We start from the raw sequence: 21,000 nt of genomic DNA on the forward strand, positions 1-21,000 counted from the left end.
CTTTCTGCTCCAAATGAGAATAGTGGATCAAATCCAAACTAAGTAGATGGTGACTTGGATTTCAAGCTCTGTGGGGCGCACACATTTTGTTCTGTGCCCATGCAGCTCCCAGCACATGGGGTCTTAGTCCGTAAGTAAGTCTCCTACATGAATACAAACAATGGTGGCCAAAGGCAGTAAAGCATCATGTTTATTGGTTCATGTCAAATTAATCCATTTTTTCAATCTAGTATGTAGTAATCTAGTCCAGTGTCCCTCAGCTGGCCCCATTATCCACAACATTAACAGGTCGGCCAATGACTGAAAGAACACATAGACAAAGCAAAAAACTTAGGATACATAGCTTCGCACCTAATACGGTTAAAGGGAGGATTTCGTTGTCTAGAGCTGTAAAAATGGCACCTGTAGGAGCATGAAATGTACGGGGGGAAAAGCCACTACTAGTCCTAACTCTTGGATACCAATAATCTTCTTACTAGCAAACAAGTTTCCTTGCTACTCTGTATCTGATGGTGCTTCACAGTACAGTTCATTGCTTTTTCTTGAAGCTATAGCCAAGCGTTTCACTAACAACCAAATGTAACATAATTTGGAGGCAATAGTAGAACTGAATGGAATACATCCATATTTTAAAATCAATTAAAATGTCAGCATAATTTGAGCTGTCTCTCAATAAAATAATGAAAAAGGAAATAAGCTTATTCCTCAATGTCCAAGCTAAATCAAATTCTGTAAATTGTTGTTTAAAGTATGCCTATTCATAAAAAAACCTCAAAAACCCAAAACTTATTTTAAAAACTAACTAGCTTTAAGTCTGTCTCCTATAGAGAAGCTTGGTTAAAAGCGCTTAACCTCTAATAAAAAATTGTCTCCAACACGCAAGATAGAATATGTATTTCAAACAATATTAACTACTTACAAGAATCCACTGGACATTTTTATAAATTAATACAGTCTAGGTTTGCCTAATACTGTAGAGCTTGACCATTATCCTCAATCTCCCCTTGATTAGCAGAGAGGCATTTACAGGGGGAAAAAAAAAAAAAAAAATCACTGAAAGCCTAAAAGGTGCTTCTTGCAGATCTTGAGACAGAGCAACCCACTTTGGACCAGAAAAAGGATACTCTACCCTTAATTCAAATTGGAGGTAACATGCCCAGGAGCTCACATCCAGCAGTGGATGTGACTGCATTACTAGGCCAGTTACAATGAGTAACCAGGGCACGGAAGAGATAACTTAACCAAGGTCAAGGTCACAAAGGCTGTCTGGGGAGGAGCAGGAGCTTGAACCCCTGTCCAAAGTTGGTGCCCCAGCCATGGAACCATTCAGATGCTGTAAAAGTTCTAAAACAAAAAGAAGTTTGCACAAAATCATCAGGGGAACCATTAAAAACATGTTAGTGATACAGCATGTGCCTGCACATGCAGCTCACAAACCCAGGAAGCAGAAGCGAAGGACAGCATGTTTAAAGGGCAAAGGGGACTTTATTCAAGCCACGAAGTGTAACCTTTCAAACAAGAAATCCAGCCCAATGATGTTGGTAATGCCCAAGGGGAAGGCAAAGGACTGTGAGAAGTCTGAAGAGCTGCCACATACTGTGACAAATAGTACAATATTCTTCAGGTACATCAGAAGAAAGAACACCACAGCTCTTTCTCAGAATCCATTTGCACACCAGCCTATGAATAGGATAACACCACTGGGAATACAGCAGTTACTGAAAGGTTTCTGGTAAAACTACTTGGCACTTAGATCATGTGTTCATGTTCGAAGTACTTCATAACATGTCTACGGCACAAGTAAATACAATTTTTCTCCTTTTAAAGATTAAAGAAAGCTAAACACACAAAAATTAGAAGACTTGTCTGAGGCCAGAGAGAGAGTCAGTACCAGAGCAGAGATCAGGGGTCCAGGAGTTCTTGCCTCAAGTTTGGGCTCAGAACTCCAATACTGTGTGTGCACATGCGTGAGCGTGTGTGTGCGTGTGCACGTGCATGTATTCTAATCATGCTTGCATCAAAGGGAATAATGGGAAAATATGAACCCCAAGGTAAAGGAAGTGCAGTGCTATTCAGATTGTAACCTCTTTGGATCAGGGACTCACCCTTATTCTGCTTGCCATTTCTAATGAAAGTAATAAACTGACGAAATTTAACAGCAAGAAACCACCCTGTACCTACTGATATTCATCCAGAATATCCATGAAAACACTGATAATGAAGTAGCTGAGTTAGTAACAATAGTGTACATAAAATATCATTTAAAAGATCCATTATGTTCACTGACTACTGCAGCGGTTCTCAAACTTTTCAGACTCAAGGCACCTCTTGATGGGTGCCACTCAAGGTACCACTTGAAAAATGCCAGCTCTTAATTTTCATTCAGTTTTGATTACAGAAAAATAATGGAGCAATTCATTTCTTTTGAAGAACTCAGCAAGACAACAACAGGTCAGAATATTTGTACACTGTGGATTCCTATTTGAAATCTCTGGGTTTATCTTGTGAATTAAGTTTGCAAACCTAGCAGTGCTAACATTGCGTGGCACCCCACAATAACCTTGAAAGGATCTTAGGGCACCCCAGGGAGCCATGGCACCCTAGTTGAGAATCACTGGTCTAGAGGCAGTATGAGAGGCACTTTGTCCACATCTCAGAAACAAATGAAGCATCGAGGAAATTGTGGCAGCAGATTTTGTTGATCACGAACACTGCTATGAAAGTCATTACAAACACAATAAATAATAAAGCACCTGGATAAGCAGGGTGGGCATAAACCACTGCAGACTCACACACAACTCAGGTGTAGCTCCTCCACCAAAGTTCTCTAGAAAACCACTCTTTGTGTGCACCCTCTTGTCCCTCTCACCCTATGCCTCCAGGATGAGTCCAAGATAACAGGGAAGGCCTGGCTTCTCAGTTCTGTCTGCTCAAACAAATACAGCAGTTCCCTTTGCAGCACTAACTCCTAGATCCAGAAACAGCAGCACACAGTGTCACACGGCTTCCCTCAAGCTTTTTTTTGTAGCTAGCTTGTAAAGGCCATTGGAAGGGAAATATGTTTTAAGGAACCATTTGTTTCATGCACAGCTGCAAGATGTTTGCTATGAGGAGCAATGGTGATCTAGGATCATTCATGCTGCTTTCGCCCTCTAGCATTTCCCTCCCTCTGCTCCTCACTGCCCTCTGGAGTTGTCTTTACCTTCCACACTGCAAACTGGAAAACAGGATAGCAGCCAATCAGACCAACATCTCCCACAAGGCACATGCAAAGATCCAAAAGTGAGATTTTCCAGAAGCACAAGTCAACTGATTTTAAATTTAATCTCACATTAAAAATTAAAGAAAAAGCTTACAGCAGAATGAATACCTTAGAATACTATTCATTGCATCTGTCAGGGAAATTGGCCAGCTACTGCGTAGCACCCATACACCGAAGAGTGTGCTCATACACCGAGGAGCACTGGCCACATCCCGTTTCTGGGCTCGTTCCTAGCTGTGATCAATTAGGCAGAGAACGAGGGAGTGTCCGGTATGCGAGTTTATTGCTCTCCAGAGGGGTACTCGATGTCCAAAGACAAAGAGCTCCCCTGATCTGAGTTCAATAGTACTATTTATGTTAACAGGTCATACATATGCAAATATAAGTATACATAGGCATAAGGCATATATGCGCGCGCATCTTTGGGGAACTTCCACAAGTCTGGGGTCCTTCTGTGTGCTGTTGCTGGGTTACAGAATGCGGAACAGAGCAAGCTTAAGCCGGTTGAAGTTGGTTTGGTGATCTCCAAACTTACTGTCAATCAAGGGGGGTGTTTTCAAGCTTCTGCTTTTAAAAGGTCATCTCCTGCTTCCCTTTTCTATTTAGGGTTGTTTTTCTTACATATCACAAAAAAGAGTGCACCAGAAACAGGTTCAGAGAAAGCATCCAATGTGATCAGGCTCTAAAGACAGGCAAATATAGTTTTCGGCAGATGAAGAGATTTAAAATATTCCCATTACTGATCATGAGGAGAACAGTATGGGTAGATGCAACAGTAGCAGCTGTACTAATACATTTGAAGCAGGGTCAAGCAGACACCCGCTTCCAGAGCAAGGCGGCTTTCTTCACATTAGCTGTTTAAAGGACTTGGCTACATCTGTCAGACTGAGACTGAGACACATGGATGGCACCTTCTAGAGAAGTTCCTTAGAAAAGAAAAGCTGTTAACATGCTTTCTCAATACACACGTGATGGATCCCTGCCTGCGGGCATGCCACAAGGGCCAGTACCACAACTCCTGACTAACCCATGTTCAGGTCTCATCACATCAGTGCCAGCCAGCCAGATAACTGCCATACATTCCCAACCTAGTTGTTCCAGAGGGTGAGGCAGCCCTCTCTTACTAGCTACTCCTGCCTGGCAGGTCCTGCTCCACGGGTGTGGGTGGCTGATGAGGCTCTCTACAGTAAACTGTTGCCCATTTTCTTTGTGACCCCTGCATAATTTTTATAATACAGCTGTACTGGTGGTTTCATTTTCCTGGCAGCTACACATCTTGTTGTATTACCTCACCTCTTTCCCTTCTTTTCCTCTTCTCCCCACATTCTGTCCTCTCCTATTCTCTGCATCTTCCAGCTCTCTTTAACATTTCCTTCTTCCACTACCATCAGTGTCTCTTTCTCTCCCCTTCTCCACCACCCCTTCAGCATTTTCCACAGCTTAGTCCCTATCCCCACAATCTCTCTCCTATGCATGTTTAAACTGCTCACCTAGAAAATGCATCTCAAGCAGGGGAAGAATTCAGTGTCTACACTAAATAGGGAGCTTTGCTCATTGATAGGCAGAAGAAATTATCTCCAGCCAAACCAACTTAGCTGAGCACATCAGCACCTTGCTGGGATAGGGCTGCTCACATGGGATATAAAACTAACATGCAGTAACACAAGGGTGGAGGCAGCGGCAGGCGGATTTTAGCTACCAAATGAAATGACTGTCCCAAACTACCGGGAGGAAGATGGATAACCTACTTGTAAGCTCCTAAGTGCAAACAAAAAAATCATAATACGGCCTAGACAGACAACACATTTACATCAGTGTAATCAGCAATATACGAGTATAAAAATGAGTTGATGGCACAAACACATGAATGATGGTAACTTTGCCGAATGAAAGAGAAAAATTTCCCTAAAAGAATCGGGGCAACTGGACTGGATTAAGTAACACCTGTTTAGGTGGCTGTCTGCTACTGGCAAACAGGTTATTTTCTAATTCCAACACCTAGGGGCATTTTTACATGTGCTCAGGGGGGAGGGGGAGAGGGAGGGGCACTTTAATGTAAAGTGGCTCCAAGAGCAGCAGCTTCTTTACTGCTGGTACCTAGCCAATTTTCCCCCATTCTACATTGGTGCATTTGCTTTTCCGGGTATAGAACCCTTTCTATGTTGAATTTTATTTTATCTAGAGCACAATTCTCTAATACACTAAGATCCTTTTGATTTGAATTGTCCTCCAAAATGTTTGCAACCCCTCCCAGTTTTGTGTCATCTGCAAACTGTGGTTAGTAATCTCTCTCTACTCTTGCATTCAAGTCATTAATAAAAAGATTAAATTGCATCACACCAGATGAGGCTTCCTGCTACAGTTTTAAAATATCACTGGAGCTGTCCATTACTAAGATAACTCCTAGCTGAACTAAAAGACCAATGGTTAGATGACAGAGTATGGCATGAAATTATTAGTGACTAAGATGCATTTGATTAATAACCCTTTGAAATAATTCATTCTCTTGAAAATACTTGTTTCTTGATGTAATTACAGTATGTTATTTACCTGTAAAGAATATGGAAAATGCCACTATCTTCAGTGAAATATCAAGATGTTGATAGTGCATAGGCAGACAAGATTCCTTGGGCAAATCTGATATCTTTTATTAAACCTGCTCAAACAGTTGGAAACATTCTTCTCAGCAAGCTTTCGGGTTTAAATATCCTTCGCCAGTCTGAGGAAGTGTTCGCAGCGTGCAGATGCTCTCAGCCTGACAAAGAATATTTAAAAGTATCTGCTCAACACACATACCATGGACACTGAAAATGTCTTCCCTCCTAGACCTAGCATTTTCAAAAGAAAGTAAGTGACTTGGAAGCCTGTGTGGCATGAAGAGGCAGTGGGAGTCATGCTCCTGCATCACTTCAGCACTTTGGAAAATCTCAGACCACATCACATTCAAGCTTCTTGACCTCAACATTAGGTGCATCAGAACTGTGCCCCTCTGCCATTCATCTGTTCTCACATCTCATTGAGTCCCCTCCTGCCCTCTTCGCACCACCAGTGGGGCCAGACTTGATCGGCTGTCCCCTTCTTGCATAATGACTTTCAGTTTGTCTTCCTTTTGCATGGAACACACTCTTCAAGCTAGTCTGTAAAACCCTGTCTTCCTCAAATCCTTCATCAGGACTAAATCCTGTTGACCCAGAGGAGAAATCACCAACTGTTAGTGAATAGGTAAGTAAGCATCATAATATATTTTAACCCCCCCAACCCCTTCCCCCTTTAAATAACATACAGCTGTGCACAGTTTAACTATACATTCTTTTCACTGCTATCTGCATGTTCATAGATTCATAGGATTGTAAGGCTGAAAGAGACCTCAAAAGATTATTACGTCCAGCCCCCCTGCACCAGGCAGGAAAGTCAGGCAACCCCAGCAAGGTGACCATCCAGTCTCCTCTTGAAGATTTCCAGGGTAGGTGATTGCACCACCTCTGGAGGGAGCTTATTCCAGTCTGGACATCCTGACTGTGCAGAAGCTTTTCCTAATGTTGAGCCTAAAATGGTCTTCCAGGAGTTTGTGGCCATTACTCCTAGTTTTTTCCCCAAGAGTGCCCTAGTGAATAGTTGTTCACTGAGCCCTTGATGTATTCCCCTGATGGTAGCAGTAAGCTGCTACCAGGTCCCCTCTCAGTCTTCTCTTTTCCAGGCTGAGGAGTCCCAGGTCCCTCAGCCTTTCCTCATATAGCTTGCCATACGAGTCTCTAATCATATGTGTGACCCTTCTCTGGACTCTCTCAAGCTTTACCACATCCTTGTTAAAGTGTTGTGCCCAGAACTGGACACAGTACTCCAGCTGGAGTCTCACCAGTGCTGAGTAGAGTGGAAGAATCACTTCCTTGGTTTTGCTGGAAATGCATCAATCGATGCATGCTAGAGTGTTATTTGCCCTGCTGGCTACAGCATTGCACTGCTGGCTCATATTCATACTGTGGTCTATTACCACCCCCAGTTCCCTTTTGCTCATGGTACAGGCAGTTTGGCGCTGCCAAGCCTGTAGTTGTGTAGGGTGGTGTTCATCCCCAGGTGGAGCACTTAACATTTCTCAGTGTTGACCTTCATCTGGTTCCAACTCATCCGACTCACTAGCCCATCTAGATCCACTGATATCTGTAGCCTATCTTCAAGCGTGACCATGCTTCCCCATAACTTGGTGTTGTCCATGAACTCGGTCAGTGAGTTCCTTACCCCCACGTCCAAGTCATTGATAAAGATGTTGAAAAGCACTGGACCCAGCACCAACACCTGTGGGACAACCGCTGCCTACTTCTTGCCAGGATGACACAGATCCATTCATTAGGACTCTCTAGGTCTTACCCCACAGCCAGCTTCATGCCCAACTAACGCTCCCAGTTAAGCCCACAATCCTCCTTTCCCTTCTGTTGCTTGCTACCCTTAACTGTGTCTTGACTTAAACTGTAGTAATTCTGGAGCAAGGAATATCTTTTCCTGCATTTATACAGCACCTTGATTCCCCAGTTCTGATTTGAACTTTAGTATCATTGTAGTAGTAGTAGTAGTAGTACATAGGCCACTTCACTATATTCTATAGCTGAAACCTATTGCAACCAACTAATCCACCATGTTTTTAAATCACACATAACCATATACAGGTTATAAGCAGGACCTTCCCCATTTAAAATCAGTTAAAATATTGGCATGGATGTTGCCCTTCACTATGATGGAACTTGTTCTACAAATTTAGTTAAATGGAAAGTGCACACTATATATTTGCCATTGGCTAAAGTTATTTGGCAGCTCCAGGAAAACATATCAGTGTTCTCCTGCACCCTTGTCCAGAAATTTAAAAAATTTGACAAATGCAGCAATGGTTAAGGATCCACATGAAACTAGAAGTCCATTGGGACCAGCAAGAGTAATGTGACTAGCATCATTTCCTGTCACCTTTGACTCAACACCCCAAATGACCAAATGCCTGTGTACATCAGGGTTGATGGGAGTTGCCTTCAAGGCAAGTCTAGATAGTCTGCCTTGAACAACTCCTCCCCCTGCTACCAAAGCCAGGATGATATGCCATAACCAATCTGCCCCCATGCCTCAACACATGCAATAAGCTACACAATATTATGCTCCTTTTCAAGTGCTATGGCTCTACTTTTTATGGCACAACCAGACAACAGGATGAGCTTCAAATTCAACCTTTTCAAATGGTCAATTTTACAGTAAATGAGCTTATAAAGAATATTTTTAAAGTCCCCATGTGGATCATTAAAAAAAATAGACAATGGCAAAACAGAGCATTGGTGTGGGTGAGCTGCAGAGGGGACACTTTTTAAAATGAGACTTTTAAAATCAGAAATTTAAAAAATGGTGACCTTCTGGTGTATCAGGGTTTTGAGCCAGTAGTTGTTGCTGGTAGCAGATCCTGCCTTTCCCAAGATGGTACTCCTTCAGATGCTTACAGTTGTGGCAGTGGCTTCCAAAGGAGTTGGACAGACTTTTAATGTTGTAGGCTTCCAGATGGTACCTAGCGTCTACTTACCTTGTTTCTTCTTCCTTCCCCCTCTAATCTCTCTCTTGCACTTTTAACCAATGTATGAACAGAACTGAGAAATTCATTTCCTCCTTGTCAAGTTCTTTACCTAATTGTATTCTCACCTACTTGGGCATATATTAGGATTGGTTTAAAAGATTTATAAATTTCAGGTTAGAAGGAACCTTTCTGATAAATTATTTTTACCACCTACAGAACCTAAGCTATAGAAATTTACCCAGAAACACTCACATCAGGTCCCTAGCTCCTGCAACAGCCTTCGGGCCCTTTCTGGCACCTGATGTAAAGGAAAGCAACTTAAACTAGAAATGGCTTCACTTTACACCAGAGACCCAGTTAGCTTCAGGATAGAGAGGACAGAAAGGCAGATTACCTCTGCACAGGTCAGACTAAATCCAGTTTAGAACTAAGAGTAGTATTCAGCCTGTATGCGCACATTCATAGAATCATAGAAAGTTTAGGTTGGAAGGGACATCAGGAGGTCATCTAGTCCAACCCCCTGCTCAAGGCAGGACCATCCCCAACTAGATCATCCCAGCCAAAGCTTTGTCTAGGTGGGCTTTGAAAATCTCCAAGGATGGAGTTTCCACCACCTCTCTGGGTAACCTGCTCCAGTGTTTTACTACTCTCCTCGTGAGAAAATTCTTCCTAATATCTAACCTAAACTTCCTTTGCTGCAACTTGAAACTGTTGTCATTTGCCACCACTGAGAACAGTCTAACTCCATCCTCTTTCAAACCCTGCTTCAGGTAGTCGAAGGCTGCTATTAAATCCCACCTCAGTCTTCTCTTCTCTAGAATAAATAAGCCTAGATTCCTCAGTCTTTCCTCTTAAGTCATCCCCCTCACCATTTTTGTTGCCCTCTGCTGGATTCTCCAATGTCCACATCCTTTCTGTAGCAGGGTACTCAAAACTGGACACTGTACTCCAGGTGTGGCCTCACCAGTGCTGAATAGAGGGGATTAATAAGTTCCCTTGACCTATTGGCAACATACCTACCAGTACAGCCCAGTATGCCATTAGCCTTCTTGGCAACAAGGGCACACTGCATGTATTTAAGGAGCAAAAAGGAAATCTCAAAATGGTAATGAAATTTTGACTGACAAAACATGAGTGTGTTTAACAATAGATTCTCTGTATTCTGAAAATTCAATGCTCAATCTCTTCTGCTAGCATGCAACACAATAAACTACCCTGCAACAAATGTTATGTTGTAGCTGCGGGTGTTCACTCAATTTTAATTGCATTTCATGTTGAGACAAGCTTTTGTAAAAATGTGCTATTTTGATGGAAATGGTTTATTTCAGTAGCACCTTTTTCCTCCACTCAGGATCACATTGAACTGCAGAAGAAAAGAATCCTAAAAACCAGCAACAAAGGAAACACTTTTTATATCACTCCTTCTGACTGCAAAGAGAAGAATACCACTCTGGAGGCACATCAGTCAATCACAACAGAATGATACAGTCAGGCTAGACTACCAATAAGCTATGCTGGAAAAAAACACTTATGTCTGTGTCTACAACAGGGCTTTTGCTTCTATGTAAATATTGTAAAAATAAATCATAACTCCATATGGCACTGTTATACTCAATATCTTTCCAGTGCTCAGCTGACCTATGGGAAGTATACATATTTAGAAATGGATAATAAATGGCTTTACCCAAGGCTTCTGTGGAATCTCTCAGCTACCTGCCATTACTGCCAATACAGCATATTACAAGTTAGACTGGAAGATCTTTGGGTCAAAAATTGACCTTTGCATTCTGTGTTCAGACAATGCCCAGCACAGTAGGGTCCATGGCTGAGGCTCCTATGCGCAGCTGCAAGGAAAATAAATAAAATCATCTTGCGCCCCTCTGGTGTGATTGTTGAGAATAAAACAACCTATGAAAGCTTGTCTGACACTCATCTGATCCTTAGTCTGTCATTAGGACTATTGGTTTGCATTCTCTTTGTGCACTTTGGTTATTATGGAGCTTTACATTTAATATTCTGCCCAGAGGATGACAAAAGTTGCTATCGATTTCCAATCTCTGTAAGATGGCTTCATCTCTATGTCAATTAAAGGTTATATATATTCCACCTATAGATTAGTTGACATTTGAGTACTACTCTATTGTTACAAAGACCGTCTGACCTATTGGTAAGTTACATTTTATATAGGCAATAACAGTGCATCTAATGAAATCAGTATGGGAGAAGCAAAACAAAGAGGGAGCAAAACCACAAATTTGTAGCCATTGCTTCAGAATCAGAATGTGCTTTCCTGTGCTGTCATCAGTGGGAGGCAGGGGAAGGGTGTAGTTTCTACTACCTAGAGCACTATTGCTCAGGCCCCCTGAATGCCTCAGACAAGTCTTCCAGGAAAAAAAAAAAAGGAACAAAACTGAGATTTCTTCAACAAAACATTAAGCACAGATAAACTGAAGAAGCTGCTGCTAAAGGCCACCTTTATTCATTCAGAGATGATGTTAGCAAGGAGGGTAGCAAACTGTGCTTTCACTTTTTCGAGTAGTTCACTGCCTGGATAAGACCAAGGCACTTAAAAAGGGGCCAGGAGAGTGTGGCAGACTCTGATAAAAAAAAATTGCAGATTCCAGGATAATCCAAAGGGATATTTAGGGTTGTATGTTCTGCTGTGCATTCTTCAACTTTTGCAGTCTCCCAAGTGTGGAGAGAAGTCCACAGAGCCTCTCCTCCAAAAACAGTTCCTGATCAGTAAAGGAGGGGAAAGTTCTTTGATCTACCAGTCTCATTCTTCCCCTCAACCTCTTAACCACCTCCTCACACCAGATAGCACAAACCTCCACCTCTCTTCTTGAAAATAGTTCCTGTCAGGCTGGACAATGGCCTACAGAGCTTTTTTAATGGAAAGCCTCTGAAGGTCAGAAAAGATTCTCCCCAACTGAACCCCCACCTCCAATAATGTATCCCCAAGGGGGGGGGAGAAGGGAGAACAATTTGCAAATCTACTCTGTACCATATTACCCTCAAACTTTCAAGCAAGCCAGTAAAATCTCAACTATATAGCTACACACACATTTTTGGTCTGTTCAATAATTTCTGTTAAAATTACGATTTTTTTTTTAAAGCCAAAATAATGTCTAGGCCTAAGGTATCACCTAGCAGACACCCACACAGAGAAAGGAGGAGGGTGGGTACCTCTTAAGGTACACTGGTTAATCAATGTTTTTTCATTTCACTGATGGCCTCTCACCCGTTCACCTCCGCACAGGCTGCAGGTGTCCAGCACCTCTGGAAGTCAAGTCAGCAGCGTGCACACTGAGTTCCTGCTATCTTCTCCTTCCTCTTTCATTTTCTTCCCCTATGTCTGTTGCTGGCAGAAAATGAACAGTCAAAATGGGTTTCTAAAGGGCAATTCAAAGCCTCCCTTTGTCATCTTGAAGTTGTTGGGTTAGTGAAGAATTGCTTGCCCTCAAATATACTTTAAGGGTAGAAATGGCCCCAACCCACTTCTGTGCTGGGAATGATGTGGCAGGAGGAGAATTTTGCTGAGGTGAAAGATGCAAAAGAGATGATGCTTCACAAAAATGTTCTAACGTGTAAATACAGTGGAGTCGCATTGCACCATACAGAAATCAATATTACACATTAAATGGTTTACATTAAAGGGTCATGGAAACAAAAAAGAGAAAGTGTCCAAGTTGCTTGTGGGATAGCTTTCCTTGGCTTAGGTCTTTACCATGCTCTGCATCCCTCCCCACAGGCTAATAAATCAGCTAAATTTTGATTAAATTTTGAATAAACTCCCATTATTTCCTCTTTTGACCACTGGAGGTCAGTATTTTTCTGCAGAAATACAGCTTCTCATACCTGGTGTGATGAAAGGCAACTCTGTAATCCTTTCACAGCAAGACTCAGATTTTCCTGGACCTTTTTAAAGCTGCAAGCAAAATGGAGTGAAGAGCATCAGCCAGGTCTCAGATGTTGGTCACTGTTGCAATATATGGAATGGAATGGAGTCCCATTGCAATCTTTTTCGCGGTCGGTCTAAGGACTTGTAGTTTTATACCTATACTGACATGAACTATTTCAGTGAGACTAGCCAATACTCACTTGAATAACAGCTGTACTCAAGCCCTGAATTTGTTACATCCATTCCCCAGTTGTCGTGGAGTCAACAACCATAGCGACACTGTTCTACATTTTCACACTGGAATCCCCCGAGTTATTTTAAGTATCAAGTTACCCAACACCGCTCTTGAAGATGTGTTCCACAGAGGAGCCCACAGCACAATGAACATATATTCTAACGTCTTCATACTTAGTGGAGTACAAAACTTTATAAGCTTTTAATCAGACCACATTGAAATTGCTAGAGCATAGACGTTTCCTACCTTCATTCTTATTAATCCTGTTTGGCTCATTTTCTGGGATTAGCTCCAGTGAAGCTGCCTGGTGAGGCTGCTCTGCAAACTGTACATCCAGCAAATCTTCACCACTCTGCTTCTACGCTCATTAGTAATGTTTATTCCCTGACTGGCAGAAGTTTTCTCAGTACCCTAGAGCTATTGAGTAAAGGCATGGTCCATGCCTTAAAGAACTTGCTATTTAAATTATGTAAAGGGGTACCCTAACATCATTTGCCTGTGATGAACTCTTATCCTAGTATTTAAACCTGTATGTCCTGTTATTCAAGTGATAAACTGTATTACATCATCTTATGAACCAAATTCAAGGGCCTGACGCACTCATCTTCAAGCCCTAATTTTCAGACTTTTAATTTTGTATGCATCCAGACTGTACCAAGATTGTACTTACCTAAAAATGGTGACCCTCTGGTATGTTCGGCCTACAGCCCAGTGGCTCTATCATAGTATCATAGTATCATAGTAGCTAGAGTCGGAAGGGACCTAGGTAGATCATCTAGTCCGACCCCCTGCCTTGGCAGGAAAGAGCACCGGGGTCAGATGACCCCGGCAAGGTGCTCATCTAACTTCCTTTTAAAAATCCCCAGGCTAGGAGCCTGCACCACTTCCCCTGGAAGCTGGTTCCAGGCCCTAGCCGCCCTGACTGTGAAGTAGCGCCTCCTGATATCTAATCTAAACTTACCCTCCGCCAGCTTGTGACCGTTATTCCTGGTCACTCCTGGCAGCGCACGGGGGAACAGGGACTCCCCCAATACCTGCTGATCCCCCCTGACCAGTTTGTAGCAGGCCACAAGGTCCCCCCTTAACCTTCTCTTGTGGAGGCTAAACAGGTTCAGGTCCCGTAGCCTCTCCTCATAAGGCTTGCCCTGCTGACCCCTGATCATACGAGTGGCCCTCCTCTGGACTCTTTCCATATCGTCCACGTCCCTCTTGAAGTGTGGCGCCCAGAACTGGACGCAGTACTCCAGCTGCGGCCTGACCAGTGCCGCATAGAGGGGGAGGATCACCTCCCTGGACCTGCTCGAGATGCATCTGTGGATGCATGACAGGGTACGGTTGGCCTTCTTGACTGCCTCCCCACACTGCCGGCCCATGTTCATCATGGAGTCAATGACGACTCCAAGATCCTTTTCCGTGTCCGTGCTGGCAAGAGGGGAGTTCCCCAACCTGTAAGTGTGGTGCCGGTTCTTCCTCCCCATGTGCAACACCTTGCACTTATCAGTGTTAAACCCCATCCTATTCTCATCCGCCCACCGTTGCAACCTGTCAAGGTCAGCTTGTAGCCTATTGCACCCTTCTAGTGCACCCACATCCCCCCACATCTTAGTGTCATCAGCAAACTTGAACAGGGTGCTTTCTACCCCCTCATCCAAGTCACTGATGAAGATGTTGAACAGTGCGGGCCCGAGGACCGAGCCCTGCGGAACCCCACTGCCCACGTCCTTCCAGGTCGAGAAGAACCCATCCACTACCACCCTCTGGGTGCGGCCCTCCAACCAGTTGGCGACCCATTTGACCGTGTGGGCATCGACACCACAGTCTCCCAGCTTTTTGATGAGGACAGGGTGAGAGACAGTGTCGAAAGCCTTCCGGAAGTCCAGAAAGACTACATCCACAGCAACCCCTGCGTCTAATGATTTGGTGACCTGATCATAAAAGGCCACCAGGTTGGTCTGACAAGACCTGCCACTGATGAACCCATGTTGGTTGCCCCTGAGCATACATTCCCCCGCAAGGCCCTCCTGGATGTGTGCCAGGATAATTTTTTCAAAGAGCTTACCCGGGATTGAGGTAAGACTAACTGGCCTGTAATTTCCCGGGTCCTCTTTTTTTCCCTTTTTGAAGATAGGGACCACATTGGCCCTCTTCCAGTCCTCCGGCACCTCGCCAGAGCACCACGAGTGCTCATAGAGCCGCGCCAGGGGTCCCGCAATGACCTCGGCCAGTTCCTGTAGAACCCTAGGGTGAAGATTGTCCGGACCAGCGGACTTGAACACGTCCAGCCTCTCCAGAAGTACCCTAACTAACTCCTCGCTAACCCCTGGCCCAGGCGTGTTTCTCCCGGGGCCCGAGGGGGGCCCAGCAGGGAGGTGGCTGAACTGGTCCCTACTTAGGAAGACAGAGGCAAAGAAATCATTAAATATGTTAGCTTTATCATCTGGCGTGATGACTAAGTTGCCCATCGTGTCCTGCAGGGGCCCCACATTACCCGGGACCCTCTTTTTACCCCCTATGTATTTGAAGAAGGACTTCTTATTGTCCTTAATCCGGGAAGCTAGTCCTATCTCCATCTCTGCCTTGGCCCTCCTGACTGCCCCCCTACATCCTCGGGTGACTGTAACATAGTCCTTCTTGGTGATGACCCCATCACTCCATTGGGTGTATGCCTCCCTTTTAGCAAGGAGACATTCCCGGATGCTCCTAGTGAGCCATGGGGGTTTATGTGCCCTCCTGCTCCCTTTGACCCTTGTTGGGATTACCTCCCTTTGGGCACGGAGGATCGTCTCCTTAAGGAGCAACCACTCACCTTCAACATCTGATTCCCTTCCCCTCTGGGTCCTCAGCGCTTCCCCAACGATCCTCCTTAGCTTGTTGAAGTCAGCCCTCCTAAAGTCTAGGGCTGTTGCCTTGCTGCAGCCCTTTGCCACCTTACGCTGGATGGTGAATTCCAGCAAGCGATGATCACTGTCTCCCAGGTGGCCCATCACCTGCAGCCCCCTCACCAGGTCATCACCTGTGGCCAGCACCAGGTCCAACAAGGCGTCTCCCCTGGTGGGACTGTGCACCTCCTGGGTTAGATGGAGGTCCTGCACTCTGGCTAAGAACCGACGTGAGCGATCAGACTTGGCTGACTGCTCCTCCCAGCAGATGTCTGGGAAGTTCAGGTCCCCCATGATGACCACATCCTTAGCCCTCACTGCCTCTGTGAGCTGACCTAAGAATTCCTGGTCGAGCTCTTCTCCCTGGTTGGGAGGTCTATAGTAGACTCCCACCGTTAAGTCTCTCTCCCCTGGACTGCCTTTTACTCTAACCCAGAGCACCTCAGAGTGCCCCCCCTCTACCCCCTTGCTAATTAACGAGGAAGTATATTCCTCCTTGATGTAGAGTGCTACTCCTCCACCTTTCCTTCCTATCCTGTCCCTCTAGCTGATCTTCCATTTCCCAAAGATGGGAATCCTCCAGATGCTTACAATTGTAGCAGCAGCTCACAGAGGGACTGGTCAGGCTTCTAATTTTGTATTCTTCCAGAACCTTGTTTCTTCTCCTGACTTATGTAACCTCTCTCTTGCACTTTTAACCAATGTATGAACAAAGCAACTGAGAAATTAATTTCCTCCTTGTCCAGTTCTTTACTTAATTCTGCTTTCACCTACTTGGCGATACACTGGGGTTGGCTCAAAAGATTCACAGATTTCAGGATAGCAGGAACCTTTCTGATCATTTATTTTGACTGCCTGCAGAATGCAAGCTATAGAATTTTACCCAGGTCCCACACCAGGTCCCTAGCTGCTGACTGAGCTATCACATCTTTTTGAAAGACATCTGATTTTAATTTAAAGATGTCAAGTGGTAGAATCCATCACCTCAACAGGCAAATGGTTAACCCACCTTCCTTTTAAACCTTCACACATCAAGTTCATTTTTCTAGCTTAGCTGCCAACGACTAGATCTTGTCAATGAATTATACTGTTTAAGTCAATGGGAGGCAGAATTGGTTCCAAATGATCCATATTTATCATCTTAGTCAAACTCCATCTGTTCCATTTGGCAAATTCTCTCCACTTTTCCATGGCATTTACACTACAGTATCAACACATTTCCCAGATAAATTTGATCTGCCTGGTAATCTCTCTCACAGATTCATGAAAACGTTGCTCTTCTAATCTTCCCATGATTGAGGAAATCAATTTGTGGATTACAGAGCTTTATTCTTTAAAAAATAAAGAAAGAAATTGGTCTTCTGCCAATGACTTTGTGGTGGTAAGGTGCACAGTTTAATTTTTTAAAATACTGTATTTTATGTTTTAATTTCCCATCTTTTACTTGTATTGAAAGTCTCTTTGTTCTTGTGCATAGGACTCGGAGATCAGTGTTCCTCCCTCACCTTCCTGATATCATTCATTATATTACATTTATTGCAACAAGCAGTGGTGGCAGAGAAGTCCATGGTATCTTGGACTCTCTCCAAATGGTCTCAGGGAGCTATTTTGATTCAGCTACAATAAATGTAAAATGAGATGCAGCAGGATGAGGAATCTCATCAGAGTATAATAAATACAGGAACAAACATTAATTTGCACCACTGCCACATTATTGACTTCATAACCCTACTATCCCCTCTTCATAAAAAAGTTAATTATTTTCATCCTATTTTTCAGTCACTACTTGGGGAAACCTAATACACCGACACTGATATGAGAGTTTCCTAATTTATGTTGTTAAGTGGCCCTATCCTCTATTGTATCGCTCCCACACACACACACTTTTTCAAATGTTGCTTTAATTAACAGAAAAAGGAAGAGATTTCTTTATTCTGAATTACTGTGGAAATCTGGCCTGGTCCCGGTCCCTGTCAGATAGTAGAGTGCGCTAGCTTTCTGGAAAGCTAATATTCCAAGGGACTCTCCCAGCCATGTTATTTTTCCCAGACCCTGTACAAAAAATCAAGATGTTCTTAATAACTACAGTCCTGTCCTACCAAATGGATGCAGGATCCTAGGGTTAAAATTCCTAATACTTAGCATCTTCTCTGCTTCTATTGCCCAGCAAACTCTTTGAGGCAGTTAATGGCTTCATTTTGTGTCTTGTATGGCACCAGAAACAGTCTGCACCCAGCAAACAAACAACAGCTGGGAGGGAATAAATGGTAGCCCCAGAACAATAAGGGAAAAATGTTATTTCCTTCATGAATTTATGTTATGCCTTAATTCCTTAGATGTCTCTGAAAGGGTTTCTGAATGTCCATGTTCTGGCTGTTTTCCATGAGAGAGTCTATGCAGATTACCATACTCTTCTCTTTAAAATTCATGACTTAAAAAAAAAAAATCAATGAGGTATTTCTTTTTAATGTCATCTTTAAACCTGCATGTCCCATTGGGGTAACAAGGCCAGCAGTTACTACCAATGCTATTTGCCCTCTCATACATCTCAGCTGATTGATGAAGGAAATAATAGCTGAACCAGGCAGATGGATGAAGAATGAGGAAAAAATCATTAAGTCCTAAAAGGGACAGGGTGGAGAGAACAACATGGGCAAGGTGATATTCAGGAATGAAGGGCAAAATGTAAGGTTATCACTTAAAGGGAAGAGTCTGTCAGTTTATAAAAAAATTAAATAGAAATTAAATAGAAAGGGAACTGAAATATACTGCTCAGTCAAGTATCCTCATGGCTTTAGCATAGCATAAAACCTTGTCTTTCCCTTATTCCCCAACTCCATCCTTTAGTCTCTGCCTAATAAAGTGACTAAAACCTACAGTTTTTTAGTCAAAGTGCTTAAAATCCAAGTATTTGGGTTTTTTATCCATTTTAGAGATGGGATAAGTGAGCTATCCAGTAATTCCAGGAATTATTTGAGTCAGAAGCAAAGTTAGAACAAGAACTGCATGCCACCCATATCTTTGATCATTCTGCTACATCATAATTGCTTCACAGTTTGCTGTGCTGGACTTAAATTTGAAGCTTCTTAGGAGAAAGACATCTTTCTTTTCAACAAAGTATCAAGTAAATCTATGGTGCTGTGTAGACCCACATATCAATGTCAGAAACATAGCAAAAATATAAACTAGAAATAAAAAGGGGACAACTTCCTTTATTTAAAAAGCATGCTGTGGAAACAGAGTTTGGGTTCTAAGACAGACTAAGTAAATTGAAAAAATGGAGTGAGACCAGATGGTAAATGGACAGTCCGGGAGGAAAATAGAGAAGATATATGGATAAAGTGGATAACAAATATAAAAGGGAAAGTTGGTAATAAGAATTTGCCTTGCATATTCTAGGTCTAGGCAAACTTTCCCTGCTGTGGGTCACCATTTGCAACTCGGCTCATGCTGCAGGTTACACATCTCTGCCCCTCTCAGAACACCCAAACCACTGGTGCTTACTTTCGCTACCAATCTCCACCCCCAACAGCAACAGAGAGGGGCCCATGAACACCATGTGTCCCCAGAGGCTGGAGGGGGGGGCGGGGGCATGGTGAGCTCCTGCAGGCAGCAGCAGCGCTGGCAGTGGTGGGAGCATGGCAGAAGCAAGTGGGGAGCTCCCGCAGGGGGCCATAACTGTTAGTGGTGGGAGGGGGAGGGGGGGGAGTGGCGACCGCCTGCAGGCACCACTGGCAGTGTCAGCAGTGCCCTTCTGCAGGGGGTGCACTGCCACGCTCAGGGGGTGCACGTGCAGGGTGCCCAACAGAACTGAACTGGCAACTACACAAACCTCTCCAGACATCCCTGGATTGGTTTCCCCGGGCATCCCATGATTTGTGCTTCTGCAAAGTCCTCAAGCAAGGAGAATCCTTTACGTGACTGTCCTGTACAGCACCATGCACAGTCGGTGCCTGACATGAACACAAGCTTAACACAAATCCAAGGATTTAAACAGTTGGGTGTTTATAATGCAGCTAGTGCTCCATAGCCTTATAAATAGGTTTTAAGGCACAGACATGACCCTGTAAATCCAACTCCTTGTACATGCAGCGCACAATTTTTTTTTCTCCAGGAACTGGATTAACATATCTTTTAGAAATTTTTCTCATCTTTCTTTAAAGACCCCTAATAATGGCAACCTTCTTCCATTGGATGGGCTTATATTGAATTACTTCCACAGTTTAAAAATGTGTTTAACTTCTAATTGAAAAGCCTCCGGTATCCAGTATCTTTCCCATGAATAAGTTTCTATACAAAAATATCAGGTTACCATTTAATATTATTTTCAATATGCTAAATAGATTGAGCTCTTTAAGCTTCACATTGTAAAACTACTTTCCAGCCAATGGGCTGTTTATGTGGCCTTCATTTGACCTCTTTTCAGTATTTCTACATTCTTCTTAAAGTCTGAAATCCAGAACTGAACACAATAGTTTAGCAGTGGCCTTAACAAGGCTATGTACAAAGACAACACTACTTTCATATTTTTACTTGGTAGTCTCATTTTTATACATCAAGTTTTGCCCCTTATAGGCCTCTGACAGACACTTATGTAAATATGCCACAAGATCTGATGCCCAATCCCAATACGCGCATAGCAAGAGACACAATTTTGGAATCAGGCATCACGCACCTTACTTGCAAATTCAGAGCGAGCCGGTTTCAGACCTCAGCATGGTCCCCAGCCCAAGGCAACAATCAGCTGACTATTGGCCTGGCCACACATTCAATTCAAGGCATCATACAAACCAGCCATAACATTGTTCTACAGTATATATGGAACAGTTTTACAGCTGATTTGCCATTTTATGACACCGGAAATAGGGCACACCTTATCATTTATGCTGTGATTCAACGACAGCTCCCAAAGAAGTATGACCTGTGATGGTAACTATCCTGGGAGAGAGGAAACCTAGTTTCTGGCCACAGAACAGCTTATGTTGCACTACATCAAATTTGTAAACAGTGACAAGACCACGGTTCTAGTCCAAGGTTCCCCCTCATCAGAGCTACAGCAGGGGTGTCAAAATCAGTCACTTCCTCTGGTTCAGTGCTGGACTGCAGGGCTTCTCTCAGGCTGGATCCTTGCAGTAGTGGCAGGGTAGATGGCAAAGTGAAGTTAACACAGTCATTGCCCTA

At 43.5% G+C, this 21,000-nt stretch overlaps 1 protein-coding gene across 1 annotated transcript in view; it reads left to right on the forward strand.

The window, feature by feature from the left end:
* GPR12 (G protein-coupled receptor 12) overlaps window positions 1–10,405 on the forward strand; it is a 44,606-nt gene extending 34,201 nt beyond the window's left edge. Inside the window, exon 2 of the transcript XR_016439267.1 lies at window positions 10,156–10,405. The gene's annotated coding sequence lies outside the window, so the exon portion shown is untranslated. The remainder of the gene's footprint in view (window positions 1–10,155) is intronic.
* Window positions 10,406–21,000: the final 10,595 nt, after the last annotated feature.

This window comes from Crocodylus siamensis, chromosome 1 (genome assembly GCF_052110815.1).
Source record: "Crocodylus siamensis isolate JL-2025a chromosome 1, ASM5211081v1, whole genome shotgun sequence".
Taxonomy (NCBI): Eukaryota; Metazoa; Chordata; order Crocodylia; family Crocodylidae; genus Crocodylus; species Crocodylus siamensis.